Source organism: Leptonychotes weddellii, chromosome 1, assembly GCF_054177405.1.
Source record: "Leptonychotes weddellii isolate Sample4059 chromosome 1, ASM5417740v2, whole genome shotgun sequence".
Classification (NCBI taxonomy): Eukaryota; Metazoa; Chordata; class Mammalia; order Carnivora; family Phocidae; genus Leptonychotes; species Leptonychotes weddellii.
Window position 1 is genome coordinate 27,407,580 of NC_138369.1, and position 16,058 is coordinate 27,423,637.

The 16,058-nt window shown below is 39.8% G+C and overlaps 3 long non-coding RNA genes across 3 annotated transcripts in view; all 3 read left to right on the top strand.

The window, feature by feature from the left end:
• The window catches only part of LOC145716792 (uncharacterized), a 412,414-nt gene that overhangs the window by 293,884 nt on the left and 102,472 nt on the right, over positions 1-16,058 (top strand). The gene's annotated exons all lie outside the window — the stretch shown is intronic.
• Positions 1-16,058, top strand: part of LOC145716773 (uncharacterized) — a 115,582-nt gene that overhangs the window by 27,076 nt on the left and 72,448 nt on the right. The gene's annotated exons all lie outside the window — the stretch shown is intronic.
• LOC145716777 (uncharacterized) overlaps positions 5,080-16,058 on the top strand; it is a 37,835-nt gene continuing 26,856 nt past the window's right edge. Inside the window, exons 1-2 of the long non-coding RNA XR_014139664.1 lie at positions 5,080-6,514; positions 8,674-8,735. This is a non-coding gene — a long non-coding RNA (uncharacterized LOC145716777). The remainder of the gene's footprint in view (positions 6,515-8,673; positions 8,736-16,058) is intronic.

Here is a 16,058-nt window from a genome sequence, read left to right on the forward strand (position 1 = left end):
CAGGTGGCTTAAGCAAATCCTATGTTGTTCCCTAATATTTTCCCATTCATCTTTAGTAATAATTTGTTTTTAAAAAGCCATAACATTGAGTCTTTGCTCAATGTGGAGAACTGGAGAAATACAGAGTACTAGGAGATTTTAAACTAAAAAAGGCTCACCCTTTTTTGAAGTTAAGAAAGCTTTAGGAATTTGGTGACCTTTGAAAGAACCCATAATTATGAGTAGGGTTTTGTGTAATGGAGATGTTTGGGATTTTGGTTTTTAGTGACAGAAGCCTAACTCAAACTAGTTTAAGCAAAAATGGAAACATGCATTGGCTTAGCTAACTTAAAAAAATCTGGGGGTATCCTGCTTCAGGGGCATTTGGATGCAGGATATCTAAATGATGCCATAAGAGAGCAGTCTTTCCATCTCTTGACTGTTTTACTTAGTACTGGCTTTGTTTCCAGACAGACTTCTTCCTTATGGAAGAAAGGATGGATACCAGCTTTCTCAAGCTCCCCTTGTTAGCAGATCTATCACTCCAGCAAAAAGGGAATGCCTCTCTCTTGATAAATCCAACAAAATATACCAACAGCTCTGTTTGACCAGGTCTAGATCACATGGCTACTTCCAGAGGCAAAAATAGGTTCAGCTCCAGGAACCCATGGACTGAGCCTATGCAGGAGTGGGTCTCCAAAAAAAAAAGTGCTTGAAACTGAGAAAGAGATGGCCATTACAAGTTTCACAGGTGGAGATGAAGAATGGGGAGGGAGTTCTAGATGGAAACATCAGCCTGAATAAAGACATGGAGGCAAGATCGGAAGGTCCAGTTTGAGAAGAAGATTGGAGAACAGAGAAAAAGGAGAATGGAAATGTACTGTAGAAAGCCTTGACTGCCAAGATAAGGTTTTGTGCCCAATTTTAAAGGCAGTGGGGGGGCTAAAGAGGTGTCCAAAAAAAAAAAACCCATCACATTACAAATATAATACATCATCAGGTGTAATTGAAAACAAGTGAGTTTTCAGTGTTTTCTTTAAGATTCTTGTATGTAGTCAAATGCTTCATTTCCAAGGAATTTGTTTTCAGTTAAACTATAAGCCCGCTTGACCTACCCCTGGAAAAAAGTTTTAGTATGTTTGTTGAATGCATTTGTCTCCCCCAGCTTACTACATTTCTTCTTGCCTATCACTTTGAGATTTGGCTACACTGAAAAATACATATTAGTATGAGCAATCCCAGGTGAAGGACCAGGAACTCTTGGAGATAAATAAAAAGAAGGCAGCCAACCATGAATCCTCAGACCTGATGGGCAATTTACAACCTCACCACTTTAAGGCACTCATTTATTCTTCAGTTCAAGTTGTGCTCTCAACCTTAGCACAGACTTTGGAAAAAGAAATATTTCGTTACAATAATGATTAGAAAGTCCCTTTGGAGGAAATAACTTGCTGATGAAGATTAATTTCTCTCCCCCTTCCTCTCCTATTTTCTGTGTCTTCTCTATAAACAGAAGTTGAAAATGGTTCACTGGAGCCCAGAGTAATGGGCCACAAAGTTCCCAATAGATGGTCAGCTTGCGTTGATTATAACTTAGTTTTAATGGCATCCCTTCACAGAAAGGGCTTTGCAGAGAGCAACATGATACACATGAATTCATTATCACCATTTCAATAACCGGGTAAGATCCAGGATGTGGGGTTACTAAAAGTCCTCCTTTTTGATGTGAAGCAGTGTCGTTTCATGCTAGCTAGACCTCAGGCTCCTGAATAAGACAGCCCTGAGTTTCTGTTGCTCAGCATGCCTGAGCCTTCATAGGTTCATCTGTAAAATGGAATAATAAAAGTACCTACTTGTCTAATAGTGCTTTGGTGAGGATTAAATGAGACCAAAATGAATAAAAAACTAGTTCATAGTTGCAGCATGACCCACTCATCCCAGTGTTCCCAGAATTTCCTAATTTGAGCACCAAAAGTTCCATATCCTAGGGACCTCGTCCATCCCAGGCACTCAATCAGGAACTCAAACAACTTTTAGAAAATATTAGCTATTTTTTATTTCAGGGAAGAAAAGTGAATATTAAAATTCTCAGCATGGAATAAGGATCACAGGCATTTTGTCTAAAAAAATTAGGATTACAGAATTCAACCTCCTAGGATTCATACAAAAGCTTTCTAAATTCAAATCCTTCTGGGGTGCTTTTATTCATCCTTTCATTCAGTTCTTCATTCCTTCAATCAATCCCTGTCTTCCTAGAACTTAGAGTAGAAGACACAGACATGTAATAAACAGAAACCTAACAAATGATTCCCACTGCTGTTGTGCTAATTGCTCATGAGTGATTTTTCAGGTATTTTCCTGAATCCATCTACTCTCCAGTGTTTCCTCTTGTGTCCATATTTTCCTGCAAAGGGGACATCTTAGGATTGCAGTTTGGCCATGGAGTAACAGAAGTTAATTCGCCTGAACTGACCACATTTGGTCTGGTCTGTGGTGTTCCTCTACTTACATTTTGATAGGATAGCAGACTCGAGGAGTCCAGCATCATCCTGTCTGTCTCATGAAATAATCCATAGTTGGTAGGTTCCTAACTGAAGGGGAGGCCCTCCCTTATCTGTGCAGGTGATCTGGGTTTACATTTGGCTGTTTAAGTTCACGAAACAGGAAAATACCCAAGAGTCTTACATTTTAACCCATACTCTCAGCATCCACAAGAAAGGAAAAATGGTCTGTCCAGATGTGTTCCCATTACAGTATTGTGTGGTCTTTTATTTTCATTTTAGTAGAGCCAGGAAATTCAGAATCAATCACCTAGTCCAAAATATAATAATCTTTTGGTATTATATTTACAATAACATATCATAGGGAAGGTGGATATTTCATCTGGAAGCCAGGGCAGGCACTGGGGGACTGACTCACCTCAGCAGTACCGTGTTAATAAACTTGAGAAAGCCCTATGCTGGGTTAAAATGCAACTTTTCACCCCCCTGGCATGGCAAACTGAACAGGGAAGGAAACCTCTAGCAAAACAGGATTAGATTTCACAAAAAGATATGGAAAGGGATACAAAATCCCTCACCGTGTCTCCTGCAAAAATAAAAGAACAAAAGAGCCAGGGGCCATTTCTTCAAAGAAGAGCCTTCCCTGGACTGTTTCCACTTAAAATCTACTTCTTTCTTACATTTCAGTTTAGGTGGTTGGTATTTAACAAAATCTTTACAAAGTTAAGTGTTTTATTTATTTTTTTAATTTAGGATCATTTCGAGGGGGGATGGTTTTTAGGGGTTTGGATTTGGTAGGAAATTCTATGATCGGGTTCCAAGAAGAAGATAGGGTTTATTTTTGGTTTGGGTCCCAACTGGGCCAAGCAGTTAGGGGACCGTGGAAGGACAGTGTTTCTGTGGCATCAAGTACCAGGAAGCTAGTCTCAAGCATGTCAACAACAGCAAAAGCATTAACATTTTTTTTTCTTTTTCTTTCTGCTTTTTCTTCTTCCTCCTCCTCCTCTTCTTTTCTTTTCTTTTTCTTTTGAAATTGCAGTAAGCCTGTGGCTATTTCTTAAAGGAATTTAGTGCAAAAGTTGTGCCCCTTGCTATTCTGAGATCTTGCCCAAGATTTGAAAACATGCCCAATGCAGATGTGATATGAGACTTTGAATAAAGAAAATAAGCTCAAAAAATGTTTTTCTTGGTGGTGTAGAGGGGGGGTTGTTAGAGAGGAGTTACATCTGTTTTTCTTTTTTTCTTTCTCTCTCTCTCTCTCTTTTACTCAAGAAGGAAGATTCTTTGTTAATCAGATATCCTCGTAGGAACAAAAAAAGGAGAGATCTTGCTGCTACTCTTGCTTAGTGTTAGGGGCTGAGTTATGTTACCCCCCTCGCGCCCCCCAAATTCACATGTTAAAGTCCTCACCCCTAGGAACTCAGAATGTGACTGTATTTGGAGGCAGGGCTTTTAAAGAGGTAATTAAGGTAAAATGAAGTCATATGGGTGGGCTCTCGTCCAATATGACTGATGTCCTTATAAGAAGAGGGAATTTGGACTCAGACATGTGCCCTTGGAGGAAAGACCATGTGAGGACACAGTGAGGAGGAAGGCTTCAGCAAGACAAGGGGAGAGGCCTCCAGGAGAAGTGAGACCCACCAACACCTTGATCTTAGACTTCTAGCCTCCAGAACTGAAAGAAAGTAAAGTGCTGTTGTTTAAGCCCCCTAGTCTGTGGTATTTCCTTATGGCAGCCCTAGGAAACTAATACATTAAGTCAAATGACTGGTTCCACCAAAGGATGTTGCCAGTGGGACAGGATAACTCCTTGTTAGAAATAGTAGCTTGCTCTCCTTATCTCTCTGCCATACATTTTTGATGATCTTTTAAAAGTACATACAGAACTCAGGAAATCTAGGTTTCAGTAGAGTTATTTTTTGGGGGGGAGGGAGGACATGAGAATATATTTCAGTCATATTTACTAATTTGAATGCCTTTTAAAATGCTTAGTGAAATTCTTTTTTTTTTTTTTTTAAAGATTTTATTTATTTTTTGACAGACAGTGAGAGAGGGAACACAAGCAGGGGGAGTGGGAGAGGGAGAAGCAGGCTTCCCACTGAGCAGGGAGCCCGACACGGGGCTCAATCCCAGGACCCCAGGATCATGATCTGAGCCGAAGGCAGACGCTTAATGACTGAGCCACCCAGGCGTCCCAAGCTTAGTGAAATTCTGAATCATGCATGCCCTCTGAAATAATTTTTAAATGAAAGAATATTAATATATTTTTAAAGGTTTTGATTCCTTTGCATAGCTTAACTTGGATTTCTTCTTTTTAAGTTAAAATGACAGTGTGAGGTTTTTTCCCCCTGACCTTTGTAAGTTGCTTCAAATGTCCATACTTAACCTCACAGTTATTAAGACAGATATGATACAGCCGTAGATGGGATAAAATGCAGCTGTTTAAAAAGAATGTGACCACAGCATGTCAAAAAGAAGTTTTAGTGTTAACTGAAAAAACAATTTTAAATCGTTGTATGTATTTTATTATTGCAATTATGCATAATTACATAGGGAGTACGTATATTGTAATTATGCATATTATATCATTACACTAGTTTTTTTTTTTTTAAAGCCAAACCTTAGAACAATTACTATGAGGAAGTACTCTGAACAGTGATCACTTTTGGGGACTGGGATTAGGACTGCTCCCCTCCTCCCCCCAGCTTATTTTCACTTTTGCCTACATTTCTTAAATAAGCATGCATTACTTAAAGATACTTAAAGATTACTTAAAGATTAAAGATAATTATCCACCACCAGTGTAACAATGCTTAAGAGTTCATTATACATTAATAATTAAATGAGCTAACCACCAGGTGTAAACATCTGGCACGGTGCCTGGTTCAGCCTAGGAGCTCAGTCAAGGTTAGCTTTCATTCTCTACACAATTCAAACTAGTTTCCAGCATAGAGTGGGATACAGGTGTCCTGGAGACAGCTAATGATGTTTCATTGTAATACCACAGACATAAAAACAAGAGTTGACAAAATTTAAAAATTTGGATAGAAAGTAAAAGGAGAGGGAATGTAGGTCTTAAACTTAGTAGAATTTCATCTTTGTAGTGAATTAGTGTTTTATATTCCTCAGTGGTAGGCTTGTATATTATTTATTAAGAATTCAATCAATTATGTATTCTGGGGGAATTGCAAATACCATTGGATGTCTCCTCCTCTCCCCCTGACCCGCACCGAAAAAGGGATAGTCTCTTCCAGAAAGATGGGTGGAAAAGTAAAGAACATGTTGCAAATGAGTAAAGCACCCTACCTTGAAGTTTTGATGGAAAAACATTCTATTGGCTATTCAGTCTTTAATGTAAAATACTGTTTGGGGGAACTACTGAGATATCAAAGAGTCATTTCTCTGGTCAGGCTGCTCTTGTGTGTTGACACAAGACAAGGGGAGTATAACTAGGTGGTATGAAATTGTTCAGCACGTGGGCTAATTTCAGTGGTGGGACTGCAGCTAGGACCAGCACTCTCAGAACTGTGCTTTTTTATCTTGTTACTCAGCTTCCTGACCCTCCTCTCTCCCTAGGGGAAAAAAAATCCCTAAGCCACTTTTAGAACAGCTAAGGAAGTTGTGTAATGAGGCGCAGGAAACCGTGTTGACTCTGAGACAGGGATTTTCAATATGCCCTAGCCAACTACAGAATCTAGAAATTCTAGATTTTTTTCTGAAGGTACGGAGAAACCCAGAACCCAACAAAACAAAACAGATGGCGGTATGCAATTTGAGATCTTATTTGTCCCTCTAGGTGGATGAGTACCTTGGGTCATGACAGGAAGGATGCAGGCTCCCCAGCACTGTTTCTCACCTGATACACATCTGGCAGGTTCTGGGTGGAGGAGAGATAGAAGCAAGGAAGAAACTGGAGAAAAATCTCTCAAAGACTGACCCAAGACATATGAGAATCACGAATCCTTTGTATTCCTCGATTTTGAGCAGAGCAGTTCCTTCTCACCTGAACAAAGTACTTTATTTTCTACTTTAATGTGAGTTGACCTGAAACTTTAGCCCTGCGGCAAATTACAAATATACGCTACCAGAAGTTGGCCTTGGTAACAAATTCCTAACTGGAGTCCCATTTTTAGTGAGGTCTCGCTGCCCCTCACAACTGCACTTGGGCTCATTGAACAATATGAGCTTTCATAGCGTTGCTATTTAAGATTCTTTCCCTCAGACTAAATAAGCAAAACTGCTCCCAGACATCCATCATGGGTATCACAGAGTGACTTACATATCACGTAACTCAGAATGGAGTGGTTCCATTCCTTCAGGCTTCCTGACTTGAGTTAGCTGCATCTGCTAATGTTGGAAATGTGTTTTGAAGACATTGTATCATTTGGCCAGGAAAATGGAGGGCCAGATGGCTTTGAAAGAATATTAAATGGCAGAAGGCTCTCCTGGAATGTTAAGCTGCTTCTAGAGATCATGGTTATATTCCCTAAAGATAGTGTCCTTTGGGGGGTAAAATTTTGCTATTTTATCCAAACCAGAGACAATAAAGAAGAGAGATACTTTCAGGATATTTTCTAAAATAAGGATGATGAAAGCCTTCGGAGTAGTGACAAATATAATTTTGAACATTTTGGATGGCACAGTGGTTAGGATGTTTTATCTTACTGACACATTCTGTTTTATTAGGGAAGGCATAACATTTGCTGTTAGCTTTCAGCAATGTGTTTCCTATGCTGAAGGAAAATTTTTGAAGACTAGAATGATATCCACTGCTCATAATTTGGAAGCTTAAGTATACTTCAAGAAGATTCAGAGAATGAATGTTGATCCTTACTGTCAGTAGGATTAATGAAATAATGTACAAAAAATCCTTAGAATGAAGCCTGGCACATTATAACTGCTCAGTAATTCAATTACTGTAATGACTATGATTAGAATCAAAAACTCAGAAAGTCAACTTATTTCACATCTCCTCTTGGCTACCTCCCAGGCACCTTAAACTTGACATATTCAAAGATGAGTTATTTATTTCTTCCCCTATTTATTTCTTCCCTGTTGCAGTATGGCTCTTCCCATAGGCCTTTCCATCTTAGTAAATGACAACCCACATTTGTTCAAGCCAGGGTTCTGAGGAGTCACACCTGATACATCCCTTTCCCTCACCACTCCGTATCCATCCATCACTAAGTCCCATATATTCCATAGTTTAAACATTTTTAAAACTTACCTACTTACCTCTATCACTTTTGCTAAACCTCTACCCTAGGGTTTACAACCTCTATTCTACTGATATTTGGGGCCAGAAAATTCTTTGCTGTGGGAAGCTGTCCTGTGCATCACAGGATTGTTAGCAGTATCCCTATTCTCGACACGCTGGATGCGGGTGGGAACCCCTGCTTTGTTATAATCCAGAATGTCTCCAGACATTGCCAGATGTCCCTTGGGGGCAAAGTCTCCTCCACTGGAGAACCACTGATCCAACACAAATTACTAACATCTCCTATGGCAGGTCCTTCAAAGCCTCCTTACAAAGCCTCCTTATCCCCAGTAAGGCTAAGACCCTCTCTCACTCCTCTTGAGACTCTTTCACAGAGGTCTTTACTGCATATGGATCTCACCAGCTCCCACCCCAGCCTGAGCTGACCTGTTTCTTCCACACTCAGAACAAAAACTCCCAACCATGTCCATCTTCATTGAGTCCTTCCTATTCCTCTCTCCAACCTAAGCTTGTGCATCTCCCTCACTATGCTCCAGCCATAGGGGAGTTCCCCAAAACACCAAACATCTGTGGCCCTCGGCACCGTCACACATGCTATCCCTGCCCAGTGAGCTCTGCAGCCGACTTCATACGCATCCACGAAGGGACCCCCTATTACTTTCTATAACAAGACCCTAGTTTCCATCCATGCCTTCATCTGCAATTTGCAACTGTGCATTTTCTCTCTTAACTTTAGTTGTCTTATACAAGACTATAAGTTCCTTGAAGGCAGGAGCAGGTCTGTTTTACCCCTTACTCAATACCAGCACCATCACACTGTCTTGGCATACAACAAGGAAGCCACTCCTGTTCACGGAATGGATGAATGATGAATGAATGAAACAGAAAAGCAGTATTGAATGGGAAGTGCTTTCCCCATTCTTCACACTAGGGGGTGCTAAATAAAATAAATAATTTATTTTATCTTTTTTACAGTATTTGGGAGGTTTGGATATGCCTGCAGAGTGCTTAGCACAGCAGGAAATAAGAAGTACACAGTAAGTCTCGTTATTTTAATCAATTAAATTATTTTAAAATTAAACTTTTATCACTTTCCTCACCAAAGTGTTTAGGGGAGGTAGTTTAAAGCAGAGAACCATTACTAAATTTCCCTCAAATGACTCAATTTCCATGTCTCAGGTTTTCATTATTTGCACTGAAACATATAACTTCCAGCTCTTAACAAAACATGATCATGTTTAAAATACAAAATGGCTGGGGCGCCTGGGTGGCTCAGTTGTTGGGCATCTGCCTTTGGCTTGGGTCATGATCCCGGGGTCCTGGGATCGAGCCCTGCATCGGGCTCCCTGATCTGCGGGGAGTCTGCGTCTCCTTCTCCCACTCCCCCTGCTTGTGTTCCCGTTCTCGCTGTGTCTCATTCTCTGTCAAATAAAATAAAATCTTAAAAAAATAAAATAAAATACAAAATGGCTAAGACCCAAAGAATAAAGTTCTCAATAAAGATATTAGATTGACGTCATTTTAAGTCAATCCTTAGTGTTCTAATTCCTAAGTAAAAATGTCATATGATGAGATACTTATCTGAAAATTCAGTCTTGACTCCATTTAAAATTTATTAGGGTGTCGAAAGCCCCATGGCCGAGTGAGGATTTTACGACATGTAACACTAGATCGGACCAGCTGCAGGTTAAGTGTATCTTCTTGCCAAGACAGAAGCCAAGTCTTCATAGTGTCGAATGCTCATATGTCACTCTGACTCTTCCCAGCATATTTTGAGTCGCATGCTATTCACAGCCTTCGTTTCATCCGGTGTGCCAAAACTCTACCACCTAAGGGCATTAAAACCTCTTAGGTAGAGAGAGTATGTGAAAAAATAAAGAGAGTCTTAGAGATGCCTATTTGTCATACATAGGGTCATGGATTTTTTTCACACTGCAAAAAAGGTGTAGTTGCAAAGTAAAGTTGTAATTTCACTGTTTTCCGCTCTCTTTTTAGATTTCCATATTGTCCTGATTTATTCAGTTTTCTATGACATGAATTTTGTGCCGATTAGATCCTCACAATGAAATGAAGTGGTTATTCTTAAGTCTCAGGACATGCATGTTAGCTAGCTTCTCCCCAGGCCTTCTCCCAAGGAGTCACTGAAATCTGAAGAAAGTTACTCCAAAGGAAAATTCACTGAGGACAGAAAAGGAGCCCAATAATAAAAATATTTGTTTGCAGACAGTTCTATTGTAGAACCAAAGAAAATAACTCAGGGACTAGTTTGGGATTTATTCTTTCTTCATGTCAGCCTAGTTAGCTCTGTTGGTTACAAGTGTGGTTCTAGTGAGGCCAAGATATTATCCAAGTTGGAGGCCCATCTGGGCCTGTCAGCTTCGTGAAAGCAAACAACTATCTTAGGAGTACAAAGCTCCTGCTCACGGAATGGCCTGGCCTAAGGACTCTGGAGGAATAATTTCAAGTTTGTCTCTAGAAGTAGAAACACAATTCAAAGAGTTTTGTCCTAAAATGATACAGGGTTCTATTATTTTTCAATCTGGTATATATCTAAAATTGGCCTTCAGAATAGCATCATGGGTGAAGGTAAAGGTTAGGTGGGAAAGAGAAAGAATCGCTGAGCTCATCAATGTTATGGTCATCATCCTCCCCATCTTGGTTGTCTTCTTCTTCATCATCATCATCAATATCATCGTTGTCATCATCATCATCATTATTACCATCATTGATATATATGTCATCCTGGCTGTCATGCTCTTATTATAAGCCAGGCCCTGGACTAAGTACTTTATCTACATTACTTCATCTTCCCAACCATTTCTGTAGGTAGTCTTGGTTATCCCCATTTTATAGTTAACATATCTGTGGGTCTAAGAGATGACCCAACTCATGCAGGAATACCCAGTTAGTATACTTTAGAGCCCAGATTCAAATCCAGGCCTCTAATGCCCAAGTTCATGATCTTAGCATCTATACACATATGCTAACCTCTGAGCAATAAGGCTTCCAGCTTCGGATCTGTGCTCACCTTATGTCCCAAGGTTGGGTTATCTTTTTCTAACAAAAATTTTGTTGTGGGAAAGTTTAAAACTCTTTTGAGGAAAAACCTTACAGCGACCCAATTTCTTGTGACCTAGATTCTCCCTGTTAGCTTACAACTGATACCCTTTAAAAAATTCCATCATGAAACATATTTCTGTCCAACTCCCCTAAAAAGTACATCCTGCTCAGTATATGCCCAGATCAAATGAAAGCTGCCTCTTAGACATCAGATGCCCAGCAATGCTGTGGGGATAAATTCTGCCTTTCTACCAAAGAGACATTGTGAAGAGATGAGCTTAATGTTAACAGTAGCTAACATTACGGTGCATTTCTCCTTTCACTTCAGAGAATGTCAATCAATTATTTTAAATATTTTATACATACACACACATCTGTGTATGTGTATATATACATATACTCTTTGAGAGTTTACCTATTGTTTTTTATATTATATGTGGAATCCTAAGGACAAGAATGGTATTTTATCTTTGCAGCTACTGCAGTTCTTTGTACATAATAACCTCACCAGATTATATTAGCTTATTATAATAGGAATTACTATAGGAATATACTGTAGTTTCTAATTTGTAAGCTCCACAATGTCTGCCCTGATTTTTGCCAAATCCATAGCACACATCATAGAGCCAGGAAAAGAGTAGGGACTCATTATGTAGTTGATTAACACTGAATTAGGACTAAAGCTTACTTTGTAACCACTTATTGCATCCTACACTGTGTTGGACACCTAGCATGTACTCAGAAATATTCTAGAAATTTCACAGTGGCTATTGGTGAAAAAAGTGCAGGTTTGACTACTTGCCGCTTGGCTCCCTCATAATGGATTTGCATGGATTCATCCACCCAGGTCCACTCTGTAACTTGAAATGGGGCTGCCATGGAATGGGGCCAATCATAGCAATAACATCTTAGAGCCTGAATAAAAGGAACTGACCCCTCCACGGATCAAAACCATGACCTTCACCTCTTTAGTTATTGCTATAGTAATCAAAAAAAGCAGTCTCACGGTAACAGAAGGATAAGTTTAAGAGCAAGTGAATACCATCTGGTCAGAAACACTATATTAAAATGCTGGATGCATCCCAAGCTTGCTTCCTAGCACCCCATTAAATTAAGTTGTGTTTCCTAAAGTGAGGTCTGAGCTGCCAGGTGGGCATGTAGGACCACTTTGTGAGGGAAGGTGTTTTTTATTGTTAAGAAGCTAGACTAGAAAATTCATGGGCTGAGCTCAAAAAAAAAAAAAAAGGAAAAGAAAATCCGTCCTTTTATATGAGTGCTGAAGGAAGAAATTTCAGTATAGAATGACTTTAAATAGCAAAGTAGATAATAAAAGGAGGTGGGAAAGGAGAGAGCTGTTAGATTTAGGAATATCATCTCACAGCCTGGGATGGTGGAGAGACTCAGAACTTGCTCTTGGAAGACCTGATGTGAGTACCAGCTTTGCTACTCGCTGTGTTGACCTTGAGCAAGGGATAACTTTTCTGAGGCTCAGTTTCCCCATCTGTAAATTAGGGATGACTCTCTTAGCCTAGCACGGGGCGGGGGGGGGGTCACTTGACCAAGTGTCATGTTCATGAAGAGTTTTAAATGTAGATGTTTGACATAATCACTAGATAAGGTTTTGTTCAATGCTCCTTAGAGACACTGACAAGATGGGAAGACATTAATTATATTGCTTGAAATGATGTTCCATTACCAGACCACACTACTTGTGATGAACTATATATTCATTTTTTTGGTAAATTCTATAGTTATCTTGCTTTGGCACAAGCACAAAGCATTGCATTTTCCTTCTATTTTAAAAACATTAATCTATTTAATGTAAATATTTAAGAATCTAGCACTTTTTTTTTGGATGGGGGGAAGTCTTTCACTGATTTAGAAGCAGAACGTCAGGAAGGCTGAGCTGGGGTACTCCGTTTGAAGCTGCTCAGGCCAAAAATGTGTGCTGATCTCTACATTTAAAAATGGTTAAGAGGGTAGATGTTATGTGTATTTATCACAATTAAAATTTTTTCAATTTTTTTTAAAAAAAGGGTGACTCTTATTTCTCACTTTAATCAATTAATTGTCCAATGTAAACCAGTTAATGGAAATAACTTAAAACCATGGTGCCTATTTGGAATTGCAGATGAAAAAAAAAAAAAAGGAGCATTGAGATTTCCTTTCCTTCCTCTCTCCCTCCTTCCTCTCTACAAATATTTATTGAGCTTCCATTTATTTGCTGATACTCTTTGAAAAGTTGGGAAATAGGAAGATAACAAAGTTCCAGCACTCATGGATCTTCCATTCTAGTGAGGGGTGGGGACAATAAACAGGAAAACAAATAATGTCAGGTAGAGATAAGGGCTATGAAGAAAAACAGTCAGGAAAGATCACAGAGTAAAAGGGTGGGCAGGTGCTACTTAGGGACCAAAGGAAGACTTCCTGCAGAGGGGCCATTTGAGTAGAGACTTGAAAGAGAGGAGACAGTGAGCCCACAAAGATCTGAAGGAAGCAGTATTCTAGGTGGAGAAGTGCAAGTGCAAAGGCCCTGAGGGAGGGATGTGTTTGGCATGTCCAGGAGACAGGAAGGCTGCCCTTGTGGCAGAGGATGAGTAACGAAGGAAAAGAATGGCAAGAGGTATGGTTGGAGATAGAGCCATGGGCCAGAATTAGGGCCTTGTGGCCCATTTTACAATGAAGTAATTGAGGCTTAGGGAAAATAAGTGACTGAGTCTAAAGATACTGCTCCTTCACTCTGGAAGCTGCTTAAGATGGCTAAGAGCCTGTCTGGTTGTTTTGTTTTTGTTTTTGCTTTTGTCTTCCACTGGGAATGTCTCTTGACTAGGCAGAATCATCATACAAACCTGACTCAATCCTTGTTTTGGCTTTTCCTGTTGATACCTGAAGTTGAAGATGTTAGTTATGCTGCAAGTTAATGATATTTAATTATCTCTCTCCCTAAATTGTGACGATATGTGTACTTTGAAGGGTGTGCAAAAAGAGGTGGTGTGCTGAGAATGAAGGACGTTCTCTTGTAATTCAAAGAACATATGTTATGATAGTCATTTCAGAATTGTTTTTAAGCTAAATCCAGCACGGTTTGATAAAGGTTGTAATGTGCATAAATAGGCAAGCTGAAATTCTTCATCTGTACATATGTAGAAGCTATGCATATTAGATGCATGAAACTATCATCATTTCCATCAAGTGTCTCTTAATTTTGCAAAGCAGATCCCTAGCTAGCAACCTTCTGTTTTTCAGGTATGCGGTATGGGTGCTAGTTATTCATTCTTTTGTTTTTGAAACCAATACTTCTTAGATTATTATTTAACACTGATTTCTATTTACGGGCATCAAGAATTTTTTTTTATTTAAATTCAGTTAACCAGCATGTAGTACATCATTAGTTTCAGATGTAGAGTTCAGTAATTCTTCAGTTGCGTATATATTTTTTTAAGAGTTTTAAACTTGCTTCCTTTCCTTAGCCACACAAATCAAATCTCTGCCTTAAATAGGGCAGAGCTAGAATGCATTTGCTCTAACTGGGAATATTTCGGCGTTTCTGTAGTTAACTTAGAGATGTGTCCCCATCTGTGGATGGGGATAATTCTACTTGGCCTACCTCCACAAATGGTTGTCAGATGAACTGAAAGACAGAGCTTTAGAAGTAAAAGGGTCTGTACAAATGCCAGGCATGTTCCTGATGGACATTCAGTAGAAGTCCCCAGTTTTAAAAACCTCTTTGTTGCTACCAGAAGTACTGGGACCATGGTCTTCAAACACTGTAGAAAAGCCTTCTCTCTTTGCCACACTGCTGCCAGACCAATCTTTTGAAAACAAACTTTGATCCTGCCACTTCTGTTTTGGAATTTCTTCATTGACTCTCTAGTGCCTAGAGGACAAAACCCAGGCTCTCTTTAATATGGCCCAAAGGGCTTTTTGCTATCTCTTGCCTCTCCCCACCACGCACACCCTAGCCATGCCTAGTGAATAAATGCAGGAGCCCCTGCATAGCTCAGTTCTTTGCTGGGACAGCTTTTGACCCCTTGGACCACACCAACACATAGGCTCTCTTTCGTAGCTCCATATTCTGCCTCCAATGTAAATCACCTCCCTCTTGATCTTGCCAACTCCAGACTATTTATGCTAGGGGAGAGAGTAATTGGTGTTGAACAAACGTCTGTTTTGGCAGATGAGTTTGGAATGTACAGACCTTCCTAGACTTATAATGGGGTTACATCCTGATAAACCCATCCTAAGTTAATATCCTCAATCAAAAATGCACCCAAATACACCTAACCTACCTAACATCATAGCATAGCCCAGCCTGCCTTAAATGTGTTCAGAACACTTACATTAGCCTATGGTTGGGCGAAGTCATCTAACACAAAGCCTAGTTTGCTGAATATCTCATGTAATTCAGTGAATACTGTACTGAAAGTGAAAAACAGCATGGTTGTATGGGTCCAGAATGGTGGTGTGTGTACAGTTGTGATCATATGGCTGACGGGGAACTGAGGCTGTTACCACTGCCAAGGTTGAACAATCATCCATATATAACTTTTGTATATTACGGTTCCCAAATCCTTTTCTTCCTAGCTGGTCCTTCCTTATCTTGTGACTCCAGTAATGTTTATGTTCATTCTGTCTCTGTGGGATAGCTTAAAGGGACCAATGACAGGACATGGGGAGAGTCCTTTGCAAGGGGAAATTCCCTATGTACCTGGGAGTGTTTCGAGCTGCTGCATTGTCCCTGGGTGTACTTTACCCTTCTGCCTGTCACACTGTGTCCTAACTGTGATGGAGCAAGGAAGTGACTTATTATCAATCTACTCACTTCTCAGCACTTCCCACCATCTTTACAACTTTCCTGGGACAGGAAGGAAACCTTGCATGATGTCTGCTCTCCACAAATCCTGTCTCCTCACTCCATGCCCTGCTAGTCAGGGCACACCAAATGTGTGGGCTTCAACAGAGATAAAACTTGAGACTTCTGTTTCTCACAGGGTGGGGTTCAAATCTCCATATGGCACATTACCAGTGGGTGATCATGAGCATGTTACTTAATCTCACTGAGCTTTGGTCATCTATCTGTAAAATGGGGATAAACAGAGTGCCCTCCCTCCTTGTTCCAAATGAGGTAATATAGGGAAAGCTGAGGAGAATCAAATAAAAGGGCAGGTATTTAACTGCAAGTAATGCACATAGCATGAATAAGCAGTGAACATTATTCGCTATCATATTATCATTATTATTTATCATTATCATTAACACAAGGTTGTGGGCAATCTGAGGTGTGGCTAGCTCTAAAACCA